We start from the raw sequence: 18,404 nt of genomic DNA, 5'->3' as shown, positions 1-18,404 counted from the left end.
TTTAGTATTTGCTTCATCTTGGCGTGTTGTACTCCATCAAACGCCTTGTCGTAATCAACCAGACATGCGTATACGTCGCAATTGACGTCTCTGACGTCCCAACAGCATTTATGATCCCGAACTAGTTGGCCGAAATTTGACTTTCACATAGCTTGTAAATTCTCGTATGGATTACCTTTAGGAACAATTTTAGGAGATACTCATCAGGCTTATCGTACGGTATTCTTCACATTTTTTGGCTCCTGGCTTTTTTGGAAGTGCAATAAACTCAAACTTTAGCCATTCTGTTGGTATTTCTCCAGAGTTGTATATTATGTTGTTGAATATCTTTGTGATTATTGCTATTGATTCGTTGTCCATCAGTTTGAGTAGTTCTGCTTTTAAATTATCGGTACCTGCTGCTTTGCCATCTTTTAGCCGTGTTATGACAGAATAAACTTCCTGCTGTAATATTCTTGGTCCATCATTTACCTCTTCTTCTAACTCAAAGGTGTTATCCCTTTGGTCTTCAAATAGTTTTTTATAGATATTCTTTCCACGTTCTAATTTTACTTTGTTTGTCTAAGATAATGTTTCCCTCAGAATCAGTTAGATTTCCTCTCTGTCTCTGTCTTAGTCCACCTGTGAGTTCTTTAACTTTCCTGTGTACATTGTGACTATCGTACTTTAACTGTAGAGTCTCGATTTCTTGGCATCTCTCCATCGCTTCTTTTTCTTTCTCTTCTCCAATTTTCCTTCTTATTGATATTTATTGTTTTATATGTATCGAGATCATTTTTGGCATTTCTTCTTTCGTCCATTAGTTTCAGTATCTCCTCTGTCATCCATGATTTCTTCTTGGTTAATTTATCTGCCTTTCGAGGTGGTAATTGGAAAAATGTGTTGGTGACAACGAGTTCTGAGTCTTCTGCGAATTTTTCTAGGAGGTCTCCTCTGTCGTTTCTGACTCCAAGTCCATGTACATGTGCGCCGATCCATGTGCGTCTTTTCTCCAACTCCAATCTTGGCATTAAAGTCTCCCATAATGATATTTAACGCTTATTCTGAAGAGGTAATGCGAGAAACTCTGGAAGATGAAACAGTCAGCATAAGAGTAAATGGAGTCTTAGTTAACAACATTAGATATGCAGATGATACAGTAATAATAGCCGATAATTTACAAGACCTGCAAATACTCATGAGTAAAATAGTAAGGTGTAGTAGGGAGTACGGACTCTCTCTCAATATCAAAAAGACAAAGTTTATGAAAATTAGTAAAAACAACCATAATACTAACGAAATCTTGATAGTAGAGGGCCAGCAGATCGAAAGAGTAAAAAAGTACACTTACCTAGGGACACTTATAACCGAAAATAATGACTACACTGCAGAAATCAAAGTCAGAATCGAGAAAGCACGTTCTAATTTTATGAAAATGAAAAAGGTCCTATGTAGCAAAGATTTAACATTAGCTCTTAAAGTACGCCTAACAAAATGTTACGTATATAGTGTACTATACTATGGACTGGAATCATGGACGTTAAATGTAGAGACAATGAGACGACTTAACGCCTTTGAAATGTGGACGTATAGAAGAATTATGAGGGTTTCCTGGGTAGATAGAGTTACGAACAATGAAGTACTGAGAAGAATAGGTAAAGAGAAGGAAGTTGAACTTACAATTAAAGAAAGAAAACTACAGTACATCGGACATGTGATGCGGGGCGAGAAGTATGGCATCCTGCGACTCATAATGCAGGGAAAGATAGATGGCACAAGAAGCATCGGCAGAAGACGAATTTCATGGCTGAAGAACCTGAGAGAATGGTTTGGATGCAGCTCAAAACAACTATTTAGAGTTACTGCCTCAAAAATTAAAATAGCTATGATGATTGCCAACCTCCGTAGCGGAGATAGCACTTGAAGAAGAAGAAGAATGATAAGAACTTCTTGTCGTGGAATTTTCTGTATAATTCTGTTGATGTTCTCATAAAACTCAATAGCTTTTTCCTCTTCTTTGTCTGTAGTGAGAGCATAGACTTGGATGATATTTATATTGACGGGGTTGGCTTGTACTTGTAGTAACATCCTATTCTTTTTTTTATTTTTTTATTGGCTTTAGGATTAGACCATGCGGCCAGAAACAAAGTGAATAGTACATATATAAACATAATATATCTTATCTAAACTATCTAATTAGTAATCTAAGTTAAGGTTATCTAAGTCTGACCGACCTTTTTGTTAAGAATATATATAATAAACATTTTATTTTCAAAGTGAATTTTTGCTAAATTAATCTTAATAAAAATTTTGGGCTAAGGACAAGGGTCACACTTTTCTCATTCAATGGTTTTTATTTTTCCTTAATAATTATTGAGTACCTATACACCCACCCCACACGGTAAGCAAAACATCCTATTCTAGACCACCTATTTTAATTATTCGTAATTACACCCATACCTGGCTATACGGCCGCTCTTTATACGGCATTTCGCTATAACGGCGCTCTTCAATTAAGGCACGTTTTCGATTTACGGCCTAAAATGTTTCGCTATAACGACCAAAAAACTTTTTTTAGATGTCGATACATCTACATTATGGAAAATTAGAGTAACTCGAATATGGAAAAAATGGAAAAACTATTGATTATATGGATTGATGACAATGACAAACAGAGAATGCCAATAAGTCAAATGACTATCCATGAAAAACTTGCAATGGAGTCGAAATACCGATGAATCTGCTAAAGATATCACATTTCAGGAAAGTCGAGGATGACTTGAAGGTAAAAAAATGGTTTTATTTGCATAATATGAAAATTAAATAGGAAACGTTGATGAGACCGCAAGAAATATCCCAACATTTTAAAGGACATATCGAAAGATGTGGTTATAAACCTGAAAAAGTGTTTAACGTAGATGAAACAGGGTTTTATTGAAAGCGAATGCCTGATCGCACGTACATTTCATAAACCGAAAAATCTGCACTCATGCAGAAGTTAATTTCCTTCCTGAAATTAGGTAAAACATTTTGGATTCAGATGATCTCGGCTTTGAGGTTTGAACGAATGTGATGTGTTCGATCTATTTGAAGCTGATAGAGAATTTCTTTCATATGAGAAACTCATTCAATTGCAAACAGAACCGCGATTTGATGTATAGACAGAGCCTCTTGTATCCAAACAGCTAACATGAAAAAAATTGTTATTGAATGATGACCATGTTACATATTTAAAAAAATTGGGACCGATCCCATTGAATTTAAATGATTTTGTATTAGAAGAGTTGATTCCTTATACGGCTTTTCGCTTTACGGCTAAGTTTCGTGGAACGTATCTAGGCCCTAAAGCGAGGTATGGGTGTATTCTGTTTTGGTTACATTAGTTTTCATTCGTGCCTAGTTGTTTTCAACTTAAAGTTTGCTTATCATTATAATCAATGTATTTATCAAAACCAATTTGCTATTATATTTGATCATAAGCAATAATACTGTTGTCAGGTAGTTGGATTTGATTCTGTAATGCCTCTTGAATCGTCTTCAGGTGCTCTGTCTTCTGCGAACGTTGGCTATTAACATTTTCTGATCTTGCTTATGACATTTTTGTGAATAATTCGACATATGTGAGCCCGAACCAGCAGGTTCGCAGGTTCGGAATCGGCAGGTTTTGGAGCCAGCAATTTATGTTCCTGTGTGGATTGTGCTCAAGATTTTTTTCTTTTCCAATTTTGAAGATTATTTCTATGCTAGTGACATGTTCGGTCCAGAATATACGAAGAATGCGCCGGTGTACTTACATGTTGAATGCTTCCATACCAGGTCTCCAAACCATATAGTAAGATCAGAAAACGTAGTACATAGCTAGTCATACTTTTAGATAAAGAGACAAATCTTTGCTAGTGAGGTAATGAGGATAATTTTCATATTGTGAAAACAGTGGCCTGTTCCCATTTTTCATTTAAGTTAGTGTCAAGGTATACATAAAATTATACATATTATGGTCAATTAGTACTATATCTATCCGTGAATTTCGAGCAGGTTTTTTTCTTACATAAGCAGGTTTCCGTAGTAATCTTTGGGTAAACTAATGTAGAATAATATATCCTCTCAATTAAAACAGTATTACGCTTGTGGGTAAAAAGTAATCAATGTGTTTCGAATGTTAAAGTTCATACGGTTGTCAAGTCTATATGTAGGCTATTGATTATGTGCTATAGAAAGGAACTACAACGTTAACGGGGTTTTATTATTTGATATGGTCAATGAATCTCTATATATGAAAAAACCGTGGAGTGCTACCATTTAAAGGGGTGCGTTTTTGAGAAATGGGTGAATTAGTCTCTGGGCACAGGTTACATTAGGGTGAGTTCTATGCACTTTTGGTACAAATACGCCTACACAAAAATTGTTCCTGGTTAAATTTTATATCCAAATATAACTTTTGAAAGTCAAAGATACTTTTTTTTACAAAAATATATTCAAAAGAAAAAGCACAAAGAAACCCAAAAGAAAGAAATTTTGTTTTTTGTCCTATAACTTTTGACCACGGGGATATAGGTATAGACATTGCTTCACAGAAAAAAAAGTTACATATTTTTTATTTAAAATGGTGTTTAGTAGAGGTCATTAGGATTTACAGTTTTCGAAATATGATTTTTCAAACTTCGCCACTCACAGCAATTTTGGGCAATTTTCCTTGTTATTTCGCAAATATTGTTCTGTAAATTTTTTCTACGCAGCTTTAGGCATATGCAATGGTACATGTAAGAGGAATAAAAATCAATTACCTTTAAAATGTTTTACTGTATAATGTTGTACGACTTCTTTTAAAGAGGTTATCATTTTCAAGATTTTATACTTTTAACGAGTTTTTATATTTTTACGATTATTTTTTAACTTTCCCATTATAAGTTTTTTTTCTACATTTAGGTATATATTATATGTATAATAAAAATGAAAGCTTATTCTGTTTTATAAATATTATAAAAAATTCCAGGGTTATTTTTGAATAAAATATGCTTTTTCAAAATGTAATAAGTAGGTACTTGCAACGATTTTTGATTTTTGGATTATTTTTTAAATTTCTCATTATAACTTTTTTATGTGATTTTGTGTTATGATAAAATCTTCTTTTTTATAGGTAATACTTTCGATCTACTTGACTCGGCCGGGCAAACTTCAAAATATGGATTAATTTCAATATTTGCTGTCAAAGCTCCTGCACCACAAGCTTTGCTTGAAAAAATAGCATGTAAATGTACCAAAGGATGTACAAAAATCTGCGGTTGTAGGAAGATAGGAATTAGTTGCTTAATATTCTGCAAAGGGTGCATGTGCATGGGTACTAATTGTGGGAACTCTAAGGTAACTGATGTGTCAGAGGAAGATATTGAAGCTAATGCTAACGAAGAGATGGACTTTGATTTTGAAAATTTTTTAAATGTCAACGTTTAAATAATTTTAACTAAACTGATGTTTTCTAAGACTAATGTTTATGTAATTTTTGTAAAAGAAATAATTTTAAATAATACAGGTAAAAAATATCAAAGAATCACTCGGTTTCCATTATTTAAATATAGATGATACACCATGTTAAAGAACAGAAAGCAAGCTCTCTTTATTGAGCAATATATAGTATATTCATGTACAAGAAAAAAAAAATAATGAGAAATTTAAAAAATAATACTAAAATCAAAAATCGTTGCAAGTACTTATTACATTTTGAAAAATAATATCTTATTCAAAAATAATCCTAGAATGTTTTGTAATACACCATTTTAAAGTAAACAAAATAAGCTTTTATTATTATATGTATAGTATAATATATACCTAAATGTAGAAGAAAAAAAAATCGTTAAAATTATAAAACCTTGAAAAACCATAATCTCTTTAAAAAAAAAAGTCGTACAACGATACACAGTAGACCATTTTAAAGGTAATTGATTTCTATTTCTATTACGTGTACCATTGAATATACCTAAAGTTACGTAGAAAAAAGTTACAGCACAATATTTGCGAAATAACAAGGAAAATTGCCCAACATTGCTGTTAGTAGCGAACTTTGAAAAATTATATTTCGAAAACTATAAATTCTAATTACCTCTACTAAACAACATCTTAAAGAAGAAATATGTAGTTTTTTTTTTCTGTAAAGCAATATCTATAACTATATCCTCGTGGACAAAAGTTATGGGACAAAAAACAAAATTTCTTTCTTTTGGGTTTCTTTGTGCTTTTTCTTTTGAATATATTTTTGTAAAAAAAGTATCCTTGACTTTAAAAAGCGATATTTAGATAAGAAATTTAACCAGGAACAATTTTTATGTAGGTATGTTTGTACCAAAAGTGCATGGAACTCACCCTAATGTAACCTGTGCCCAGGGACTAATTCAGCCATTTCTCAAAAACGCACCGTTAACGTTGTAGTTCCTTTTAGCTATCTTATTTTGAATATAATCAATAGCCTAATGTCCAAAAACGCAATGGTATGTGAATTAGATTACGAATTTTTTACTGATTTTTGCAATATAAAATCAAAATGTACTTTTGCAATCTGAAGAATTGTCCTAAACTCCCAACTCATATTTTTTCTAAAATCCTCTAGAATTGACTCTTTTTACTTTAAATTGCTTATTTGCATTAGAAATAATTTTACGAAAAAATCACCAGAACAACTTTTGTCTTAAAATAACACAAATTATAACGCAAAAAAATACATATAGACAACTTTTCATTGAAGATTCAAGGCTAGTAATGCCTTTTATTAATACTAAATACAAATAAATAGATATATATATATACAATTATATAAATGAATCGTGGATAAAACGTATCATAGCAAGTCTTAGGCCGTCCGCACATGGAGCAACGCTCGAAGTAATCGACCCGATTCCAGTCGCGTAGATCTCTCGCCGCCACTCAAGTTCCTTCGTTTGGCATTGAGCTCCGCAGACGGGGCGTTTAGGATTGCAGATCTCCTCGTCTTGTACGACTCTCGTCCCTTGCGATCGGTAGCATACGAGAAAATTCGAGTGAGACGCACGTTTACAACTATATTTTATTTGTCCTTAGTTTTTTGTTGACTTTTGCGCTAAGTTAAAATTTAGTTTCTTTTAAAGATCGGCGAATGTTATGTTCGTTGATTGTAGTATTAATAGTAGCTTTGTGGAAATATATTGTTTGTAATATAAAATTCTGAAAACATTGAACCTGTTTCTAGGCGTTTATTATAAAATTCGTTGGGGAAGTAGAAAAATACCCTCAATTGTATAATGCTCTTGGTATACAAATTATACCAAAAATGTAACAATACCGTACTTTTCACAGATGGAAATAGTCGTTTTGGTTGATATAAAAAATGCGTTTTTCCTGGTTGAATGTGAGCAATCTGAATCTACTATAGTGTGCTGAGAGCAATCGCTTGTGCCGCAGAGTTCGTACAAGACGAGCAAGACGCGCGAACTTCGAGACTTGTCTTTGATCGACCCATGTGCGGACGGTCTTATGTAAATGATTTTTATAACAATTTTATTGAATTAAAATTATTTAACTTATTTTAATTAATTAATAAACACGACATTTCTATAATACATATCATAATCATCATCATTAACAGCTATTCCATCCATCGTCGGATGTAAGCCTCCCTTAGGTGTGTCCATTCATATCTGTTTGCGGTTTTTTGCATCCAATCGTGGCCAGCCGTTCGCTTGATGTCATCAGTCCATCTTGTTTGAGGTCTGCCTCTAATTCTTTTCCTTGCCCTTGGTCGCCATTCGAGAATTCGCTTTGTCCAGCGGTTGTCTTCCATTCTCCTATGTGTCCTGCCAAGTTCCATTTTAACATGGCAACCTTCTGGATCACAGCTGTTACCTTTGATCGCCTTCTTATCTCTTCATTGGACTTGCGATCACTGAGCTTAAAATTTATATCCCATTTTTTAAACCATTTTTAAATAGTGACCCGTTAGTCCAGGAACCGAAAGTTTTCACCTCGCAATTTTTACAGAATGGATCGATTTTCTTGAAAATTTGAGATTAAGTAGTGGATAGTCCAAGGATCAAAATCTATATTATGACGAACGGCGCTTTTAACATTGGGGTGGTTGCCACCCTATCCCGGGGGTGGACAGTTTTCTCGATTTATTCGCTATCGAAAGTGTTAGTTTTATATCGAAAAATCAATATTATTAATCAGGTCCCTGCTAATAACTTAAAAAATTGTTCAAAAAATAGAAGATCTACGGTTTCCTTTTGATTAAAATGTGTCTCCTGCCATCCCCCGATAGTACTATTTCTAGGTCTACCCGTTGTCAAGGAGGCTCTGCAGAAGACAAATTTACACCAACAGGTCCGTAGTTTCTCGGTATAAAGTACAAAGTAGTCTTAGAGTAAAGTAGTCTTAGAGTACAAAGACTCGATTCATACAGGTTCTCTGAACCGCAAATTGGAATATTTTCCTAGCAGTGCCTTTTGGTATTGTCATATCTGGATTAAACAGAGAACTTGAATCGAGTCGACATTCATTTCACTTATTCCCCGTTAGAGTGCGATCTAACCATACTGCGGTATAAATAGTTTTATTTTATACCGAGAAACTACAGACGTGTTGGTGTAAATTTGTCTTCTGCAGAGCCTCCTTGACAACGGGTAGACCTAGAAATAGTACTATCGGGGGATGACAGGAGACAAATCTAAATCAAAACCAAACCGTAGATTTTCTATCTTTAATATGCCATACCCTGTATTAGAATACAAAGATTCGATTCATACAGGTTCTCTGAACCTCAAATTGGAATATTTTCCTAGCAGTGCCTTTTGGTAGTGTCATACCTGGGTTAAACAGAGAACTGGAATCGAGTCGACATTCATTTCACTTATTCCCCGTTAGAGTGCGTTCTAACCATACTGCGGTATAAATAGTTTTATTTTATACCGAGAAACTACAGACGTGTTGGTGTAAATCTGTCTTCTGCAGAGCCTCTTTGACAACGGGTAGACCTAGAAATAGTACTATCGAGGGATGGCAGGAGACAAATCTAATTCAAAACCAAACCGTAGATTTTCTATCTTTAATAATGCCATACCCTGTATTAGAATACAAAGGCTCGATTCATACAGGTTCTCTGAACCTCAAATTGGAATATTTTCCTAGCAGTGCCTTTTGGTATTGTCATATCTGGATTAAACGGAGAACTGGAATCGAGTTGACATTCATTTCACTTATTCCCGTTAGAGTGCGTTCTAACCATACTGCGGTATAAATAGTTTTATTTTATAGCGAGAAACTACAGACGTGTTGGTGTAAATTTATCTTCTGCAGAGCCTCCTTGACAACGGGTAGACCTAGAAATAGTACTATTGGGGGATTGGGGGAGACAAATTTAAATCAAAACGGAACCGTAGATTTTCTATCTTTAATAATGCCATACCCTGTATACAAAGACTCGATTCATACAGGTTCTCTGAACCGCAAATTGGAATATTTTCCTAGCGGTGCCTTTTGGTATTGTCATATTTGGGTTAAACAGAGAACTTGAATCAAGTCGACATTCATTTTAAAAAGTTTCCGTTTTATCGAAACAACAAACTGTAAAAAATAAACCAAATGTTTTATTTTAATTTTCTTAACCCGGGAGTAGTCGCGCTCACTTCTGTAACGTGAATAGTCGCGTGTTAGATTCTATCTCAAAATACGAATTTAAATACGGATTTACAACAAATTTTTATTTTATAGTATTTTTATTTACTTGTTATGTTAGAGATATTATTTCTAACAATTATTAAAGCTAATTGGCTCTGCCCAAAGCCATAAATTCCACAAAAAGAAGAAGAAGAAAAAGAAAAAATAAATAAAAAACATTCCTACGTATTACTACACCCTTCCTAGAGGCACTTACGAAATTTTTTCAAAATTGCAAAATTTTTCATTAAGTTATCGCCAAAAAGGGATAAAATGTGAGATTATATCTATCGGCGCGACTACTCGCGGGTTAAAAGACGGGAAAACTATGCATTTTTCGGGGATAACTTACTAAAACGAATTTGAAGTATGTATTTAAAAACGTCTATATTAAAAAATAAAAATAAAGTCTTTAACTCAAAAATTCAATGACTTATGATGAAAAGAAAGTCAGTCCCTATTTTTTTCAGAGAGAAAGTGGGCTGAAAAACCCCCTAATTACCACTCTAATTAAAATTAGTCATTGGCCTTATTTAGTCCTCTTTATTTATGTATTGTTAATAGATCTTGAAGTTTGACTGGCTTAAAATGATTAGTTTAAAAAAAAATGGAGTTTAAAAACGAATAACGAATTTTTGTAGCTTGGTAGAAAATGCCCTGTTCTTCAGAATAGAAAGATTAGCATCAGAGATACGAAAACATGCTTCATTATGAAATTGTATATTTTTTAATTCCAAAGAAGATGGTTTGCGAAATTTTTTTGTACGACGAAAATTTAGTGAGATATTGATAATTAATTGATAATTAAATCTTGTACTAACATGCAAAAACTACCTTTATCTACCCTTTCAAAGTCAACCCTATTTGAGGCAGAGGACTTTGAAAGGACTATACTAATAGCCTTATAGATATTGTAAAAAACTACGAAATGGTTTTTTACCAAATTTTCTAAGGTAAAAATGAAAAAGTTACTGCTAAAAAACCAATATATATCTTTGGAAAAAAAATGAAGAAATCTAATTGGAAGCGTAATAATGTAAGTTAGCGGTGTTGTTTGTATTTTGTACGTTAGAAACTTATATACACTTATATACATTGATTCATATTTGACTCATGGAACCATATAATACATACGAATACGTATGTATTACATGTTTGTGTATGCGTGTATCCGTAAATTTTTTGGCGGGACGAATCGACGCCCGCAGCGCCAGGTGAAAGTGGAAACATCTTCTGATGTGTTTATGTGTTTAAGTAACCATCTTTTTTATTTTGGAGGCGCTCGCCAGTATTTTTTAAATATCTTTGTATATAACATATGTTTTTCAAATCGTTAAATATAAGTATGTACTTATAATGTATAATGTATTTAAGGTATTTAGGGTATCAAATGATTGAAAGATGTCTGTAGATTAAACATGTCTACTTGTTGAAGCAGTTTGAACTAAAACAAAACGTTATTATAAGAATTTATATGCCAATCAATTACTGACAATAGATACACACTCCAGAGGATGCAAGATTCGAAAACTGTTTTCTTGTGGCATGATTAAATTTAATATGAGTATATGGGATTGAGCTACAACTGTAGGTGTAATGATTATTTCATTCATAGGAGATTCTGACCAATAGAAAGCTACAGAAATCTGAATTAAATCGATAATTTTTGATAATCTCCCGTCGTTAAGTATATTACGTCAGACCCTTCGTTGCTACGAAAAAATACATTCAGTAACATTAATGACAATTAATATTTTAAAAATTATAAAAGTGATGACTTTCAATCGTTAAATATTTATAAAAACTGTGTGTTTAATGGTACTTACATAAATAAATTACAATAAAATTTTGGTTTTGAAAAGTTTTATTCATGAAATAATCGCAACAAATTGCACTCGACCTCTGAAATTAATATAGAATTTTTGCTCTCGTGACACTTTGACATAATTTCACTCGCCTTCGGCTCGTGAAATTAAAATTGTCAAAGTGTCACTCGGGAAAAATTCAATAATTTCAGAGCTCTTGTGCAATTACTACTGAAAATTACATTTCTTGATTAACTATGTATGAATTTTCAAAGTGTTAAATAATAATTATACTTCGAGAACCAAAAAATCATTATTTAATTCATATTAACTAAATTTCACTGTTTAAGTATAAACCTTTTTGTAGAAATAAACTTAAAAAATAAATTTTTAATGGTTGAAGTACTCAGAAATTATATTAAGAATATCAAACCATTATAACCTAAACCATCCAACCCAAGAATTTTGGGCAATATTGAGAAATTAGGGGTAGTTTTCACCCTTAAAAATGAACTTTTAAATGTTTGAAATAGTTAAGAATTAATGTTAGAGTATAAGATAATAAATAATATTTAATGAATCTGAACAAATTTCACTCCTTTTAAGCTTTTTTTTATATATTCTGTCAATAAGGGGTACTTTTCACCCTTAAAAAATAAAAAGCGCCTTTCGACACAAGATTTGGAAGTATAAAACAGTTCATTCTGTAAAAATTACGAGGTTTTGTCCTGTGTTAAGCTCATTTTATCGGCATTATTATTAGTTTACTTAGTATCTTTCCTGTATATTAAGATTGTTTTTTCTTAAAGTTGTATAAAAAAGTAAAAGCAACTATTTTTGACATATTTTGTCAACTGATATTTCCGTATATCTATTATATATACGGACATATCCTACTGAGACGTTCTGTAACATTCTTATCGTTGCTCCGTTCGGATTGAGATTGAAAATTGGAAAGGAAATCGAGAACTGACACTGCTTCCAACGGATAAATAAGATCCGGATATTTGGATTATTGAATAAATCATATAATCTCAGTAAAACGACACAAGGAAACTTTATGATAGACAAATTTAAAGTGAGATGTTTTGTAGTGTATGTCATTATACCGAATTATTATTAAAATACAGAAATAAAATAAATTCGAAAGATTTCTGTGAGAGATAGATCTAGTTACTCATGTGTCAGTAGAGACAATGTTAAATTAACAGAAAATTAAAAGATAGAAATACATTCGATATTTCTACGATAAATCTCTGGAGAATTTAAAAAATAGATTAAGTTTAGGTTTAAAATGGAAGATAATAGAAAAGCGTGTGAAAAATTGGGTGAAAGGAATAGTGTCGTTCAAAAAAGGATCAAGTTTCTAAGAAACTATAATAATTTTAAAAAAGAACACGCTTGATTTGTTAATTTAGATCTTCTTCTTCTTTTTATGAGGACCTGACTCTGTCTGTTTTTCAATGTGCCTCCAGTAAGTTGTCATTCCATCTTTTTCGTGGTCATCCCACTGATCGTCTTCCTATTGGGGAACCTTCTCTAGCCGTCCTTCCTACTGTATTTGTTGTCATTCGGCTTATGTGGTCGTTCCATTCTACTCTTCTGTTTTTGACCCAGTTATTAATGTTGTCCTCCTTGCATCTCCGTCGTATATCTGCACTTCTAGCTCTATCCCACAGTGTATTACCATCGATTTTTCGTAGTGTTATCATCTCTGCTGTTTCTAGCATTTTTTTTGTCCTTTCTGTATCAGGTCGTGTTTCTTCCGCGTACGTTATTATTGGTCTGATGACTGTTTTGTATCTGCCCTTTCACTTATTTTCCGATGTTTTTATTTCTCCATATGGTCTCATTCAGGCAACCTGCGGCTCTGTTTGCTTTATTCACCTGATCTTCCACTTCTGTTTCGAGCTTTCCGTAGCTAGATAGTGTGATGCCTAGATATTTAAACTCCATCACTTGTTCTATTATTTGACCCTCCAGCTCTAATTTACAACTTATTAGATCTGCTGTTATAACCATGCATTTAGTTTTTTTTGGGAAATTAACATGTTAAATTTTCTAGCGGTTATACAAAATTCGTGCAGCATACGTTATAAATCATCTTCACTTTGAGAAATTAGTATTGTGTCATCTGCATAGCAGATTATTTCAAGTTGTTTTTCTCCCATTTGGTATCCTTTTTTTGTTCTTACTTTTTTTTATTATTTCGTCCATGATTAGGTTGAACAACAGAGGACACAATGAATCTCCCTGTCTTATCCCATTGCCAGCTTCAATTGGGTCAGTTAGTTCGTCATCTACTTTTACTTTTATTGTGTTGTTCTGGTAGATATTTTCGATCGTTTTAATTATTCCTAGAGGTACCTCTCTTGTGTACAATAAATGGATAACGTCCTTTAATTTGACCCTGTCGAGTACCCTCTTATAGTCCACGTAACACAAGTATGCCAGTTTGTTTTATTCTAACAATTTTTCTTGAATCTGCCTCAATATAAATACCGCGTCGGTGCATGATCTTCCCGACCTAAAACCTTGTTGTTCTTCTGCTAATGATATAATTTTATTCAGTTTGTTTGTTATCACTTTGGTCGTTAATTTTAGTGTTGTGTTTAATAAATTAATTCCTTTGTAATTCTCCGGGTTCGATTTTTCTCCCTTCTTGAAGAGAGGTATTAGGATGCTTGATCTCCATTGTTGTGGTATTCTGTTTTGTTTTATTATTTTTTGGATAAGTTTTAATAGTTGTTTGGTCAGATCTTGTCCTGCGTACTTTAGGAGCTCATTAGATATTCTGTCCTCTCCCGGTAATTTTCTATTTTTTAATTTCCTTGATGCTTCCGTTACCTCTGCTTCTTCAATATTTATTTCTTCGTTTGTTGTCACTTCAGGTGTTAGTGGTTCGTTATCGTTATCTTTAGCAAACAGATCGAGAATAGTCTGCCCAAGTTTCCTTCTGAATGTGTTTCGTTTTTATTAGTTCGTTCATCTCTTTTCTTTGTCCTCTGGTCATTCACCATATTTCCTTTTGTGATCCGTAGAATTCGTATTCCATCTGTTAAAAAGGAAATTCCAATTTGGGAAAAAATGTGTGGACAGGTAATCAGTTAATAGAAGAATGTTGGATGAGTGAAAATCGCATCGAAACAATTAATTTACAGTTTAAATGAAGATACCGACAACAATGATTAAATGTATGGATCTAATTCTTTATTATAGTGTAAGATAATACACGGTTTCTTTTTCTCATTAAGAAAAATTTGCAGTGTCAGTGTAATTATTTTATCAGTAAATACTTAGTAAATAATAGAATTTCCAATTTTCTTCAATTTTTGTACTAATAATAATTGTGCATTTTTTAAATTATTGTAAAAAATATTATCAGTTAAAATCGTGTTTTTGCTTATCTTCGACAATACGTGTTGCCAATATTGGGAGCATTTGCTATTAACTTTTTCAGCACAGCGGACGGTTCAGGTAAAAGTTTTCACCTTTAATTATCTAAAATAGTCTCAAGTTCGTAAAATAACAAGTTAAGAAACGCGAAATTGTAGAAATAAATATTCCCATGAGATTCTTTACAAGATTATCAGGAACCAAGGAGTCGTCAAAAACTTATGTAAACTAAACTTTTATGCACCAGAGTGCCAGCCGTTTTGTTATACTTTTTTGTGGCGCTATATATACTTAAGTGTTTCTAAGTAACTTTTTATAAATTGATCGTTTACGTTTTCGGGTTATTAACAAGTAGACGGACAGTGCGTCAAGTGTATAAGCAAGTGCTGTGACACTATATACAGTGTGTCAATTTGAAAAGTTGCCACCCCCTATAATTTGGTCCCTATAGAAAATCTAAAAATATGCAAAAACACGTCAAATTTATTTGTGAGGGAGACATTTTGTAGACCAGTTTTCAACTAAATTACATCAACCCTCTAGCGGGGGCGGACACAACCCCCAAAATTTTTAATGGAAAGGGGGGTTGAGTGGTACCTCATGTTGAAGGTCATTAAATTACCTTTTCAAAAATACCACATGCCTTATATTTCTTTTCAGTACTTTTGGAAAAATCTTGGACTCAATACTCTAAAAAATTTTGGAGTTCTGAACTCTATACTTAATATCTTTACGGTTTTACTTGATTTTTCCAAAAATACTTCAAAAAAATACTCTAAATACTTCACCCCAAAAAAATTCAATTTGGAGTTCAATACTCCAAAAAAATTTTTGAAGTTTTGAACTCGATATTTAATTATTAAAATAAATTATAAAAAAATTAAAATTACTGAAAAGAAATATAATGTATGTGGTATTTTTGAAAAGGTAATCGAACTACCTTTAAAATGAGGTATCACTTAACCCCCCTTTCCATTAAAGATTTTGGGGGTTGTGTCTGCCTATAAAATGTCCCCCTCACAAATAAATTTGACGTGTTTTTGTATATTTTTAGATTTTCTGTAGGGACCAAATTATAGGGGTGGCAACTTTTTAAATTGACACCCTATATGTATTTTGAAACGTAGAGTAAGGAAAAATGCAACGTCTATAGACGTTGTGTCACATTACATCAATGGAAATTAGACGTCTGTAGACGTTCTGTCCGTCCGTCAAATTTATAATTTGCAATATCACAGAAATGTTCATATGCATGACACAAGAATACAGTAAAAGTTAGTATGTTTTATGTTTGTTGATGCCTTAATTTAAAATTAATATTTTTAGGTCAATACTAAGCTAGCATGGGATTGTGTGGGTGCCCTAAATAAACTAGGAGACCGTAGCAAGTTTACGATAGCCTGAATATCAGGGCGCAATGGTAATAAAGACAATGAAAAAGCAGATGAAATGGCCAAACAAGACTCAACCTTTTGCGTCGTTTCAGAGACAATAATAACAATAACGGCTACAGGAAAGATGATAAATTAAAAACCTCTAGAACGGTGGAGGAAGTCACCCGGATAAGGACAGGCAAAACAGTTTATTATAGAGCATTCGCCAAAAACGGCATACCTAAAAAGCAGACAGGAAAACAGTCAAAACCATAGTACATCCGTTAATAGATCATTGTAAGCCGAATAGGCGGGTGAAGCTGGTAGGTTTGGCAGATGATGACCTATGTAGATGTCAACTGGAGCAAGAAGTAGCAGAGCACATATATGTTGTGTCAATGCGACAGCCTAACAAAGGCTGCCACCGGCAAAGAGCTGCATGGAAGGTTCAGTCTCGAAGCTATTACACCATATAAAAAGAGTTAGCCTATAGAATGTAATCTAGGATTAGAGCATCACAATATATCAGAAAATGTCTCAAGGGGATAGGGCAAAATAGTAGGGGAGCCCAAGTGGGGATTTTTGCAGTTACTCGAGCGCGTCAGATTATCATATGGGGAGAAGCCTGGTAACCTGTAGATGTACCTCTACCATATATTTGCTCTTAACACAGGGGAGTTCGTTAAGGGGGGCCCGAAAAAAAATTATATCTTTAAAAAAACTCTAAATTGTCAGATTAAGATAAGGTAACATAAGTACATGCAAAAGAGTGTATATTTTAAAATCTGACGATTTGAGCCGGGCGTAAGGAAATAGGCGAGTCCCAAAGTTTCACAAGAAAAAAAGAAAAAAGCGAATATTTCGCGAAATGAATGACAGATCAAAAAACTAAAAAATATGTGCTCAACATTTTTTAAAAATCTATCGAATGATACCAAACACGACTTCCCACGGAGAGGGGTGGGGGTAAATTTAATGTTTTAAATACGAATCCCACGATATTTCGCGAAATGAACATCAGATCGAAAAACTGTAAAATACACTTCAATATTTTTAAAAAATATATCGAATGGCACCAAACACAACCCCTCACGGAGGTGGGGTGGGGGTTACTTTAAAATCTTAAATAGGAACCCTCATTTTTTATAGCATATTTGGATTCCTTAAGTAAAAATAAGTAACTTTTATTCGAAATAATTTTTCGAATTATGGATAGATAGCGTTATAATCGGAAAAACGATTGTTGGAAATGGAAAATTAAATTTAAAAATGGCAAGCGCCCACTAAAATGGAAAACTTTACTTAACTTTTTTTGGTTTTAGGACCTACTCTTCACAACCCAATAGGTCCCCAAAGCGCTCGAGTGACTGCACATTTAGCATACTTTGCTCCCCTACCAAAAGCGACCTCACTGAATTTATCTATCTAAGTTCAATATTTCTCTATAAGATTACAATGGGTAATTTGGGCTTTTTTATACCAAATTTAAATAAAGTTAATTTTACACTAAATATTATTTTTTTAATACATCGTGTATATTTTGTACCAATCTTCATCAAATTGACTTATCAAAATTATTTTTTGCATCATTGCTTTTTTAAGTTAGGCATTAATTTTTCGACAAATTCTAGCCACCGCATTTGAAACCATCTGTAGTTACCGTTTTGTTTTTCTACTTATTTTGATTTTATATCCCATATTAAATAATAGATGGTAATGGTTCTTCTTTCCTTTGTTGCAGGTAAATTTCTCCTAGTTAATGCAAACATTAGCCGATTGATGTAAGTAAACCAAACTTTTTTTTTTGAAGTTATACTTCTTTACGATCGAGAGTGAAATTTTATAATGGCGGACGCATGCGCACACAGACAGTATGTAGTTCGTTGCTAATCTTTCAAGATATGTATGTATCAGCGCTGTCAGCGCAAATAAGTCATTAAAAGGATATATTAGTGTTTTTATTAAATATATTATTTATTATAATTTTTGTGACTTTGGATTTGTCTTCCTCGGGAATAAGATATTTTATAATAATAGTAAGTATATTTAAAGTAGACACAGGGACACAGGGACTTCAGGGAAGACAGAGACGACGAGAGTGGAATCAGCATGTAACGAGAATGAACAGCGAGAGAATAGCCCGTATAGCCAGGGATTCGAAGCCAACAGGTAA

The 18,404-nt window shown here is 33.1% G+C and overlaps 1 protein-coding gene across 1 annotated transcript in view; it reads left to right on the top strand.

Annotated features, from left to right (window-relative positions):
* The window catches only part of LOC126881337 (uncharacterized), a 217,478-nt gene extending 199,295 nt beyond the window's left edge, over positions 1–18,183 (top strand). The window contains exon 2 of the mRNA XM_050645561.1: positions 17,973–18,183. The gene's annotated coding sequence lies outside the window, so the exon portion shown is untranslated. The remainder of the gene's footprint in view (positions 1–17,972) is intronic.
* Positions 18,184–18,404: the final 221 nt, after the last annotated feature.

The sequence above is a fragment of the Diabrotica virgifera genome, chromosome 3 (genome assembly GCF_917563875.1).
Source record: "Diabrotica virgifera virgifera chromosome 3, PGI_DIABVI_V3a".
Lineage (NCBI taxonomy): Eukaryota > Metazoa > Arthropoda > Insecta > Coleoptera > Chrysomelidae > Diabrotica > Diabrotica virgifera.
The sequence above is the reverse complement of the archived record's forward strand: the minus strand, read 5'-3'. Positions and strand labels throughout refer to the sequence as shown.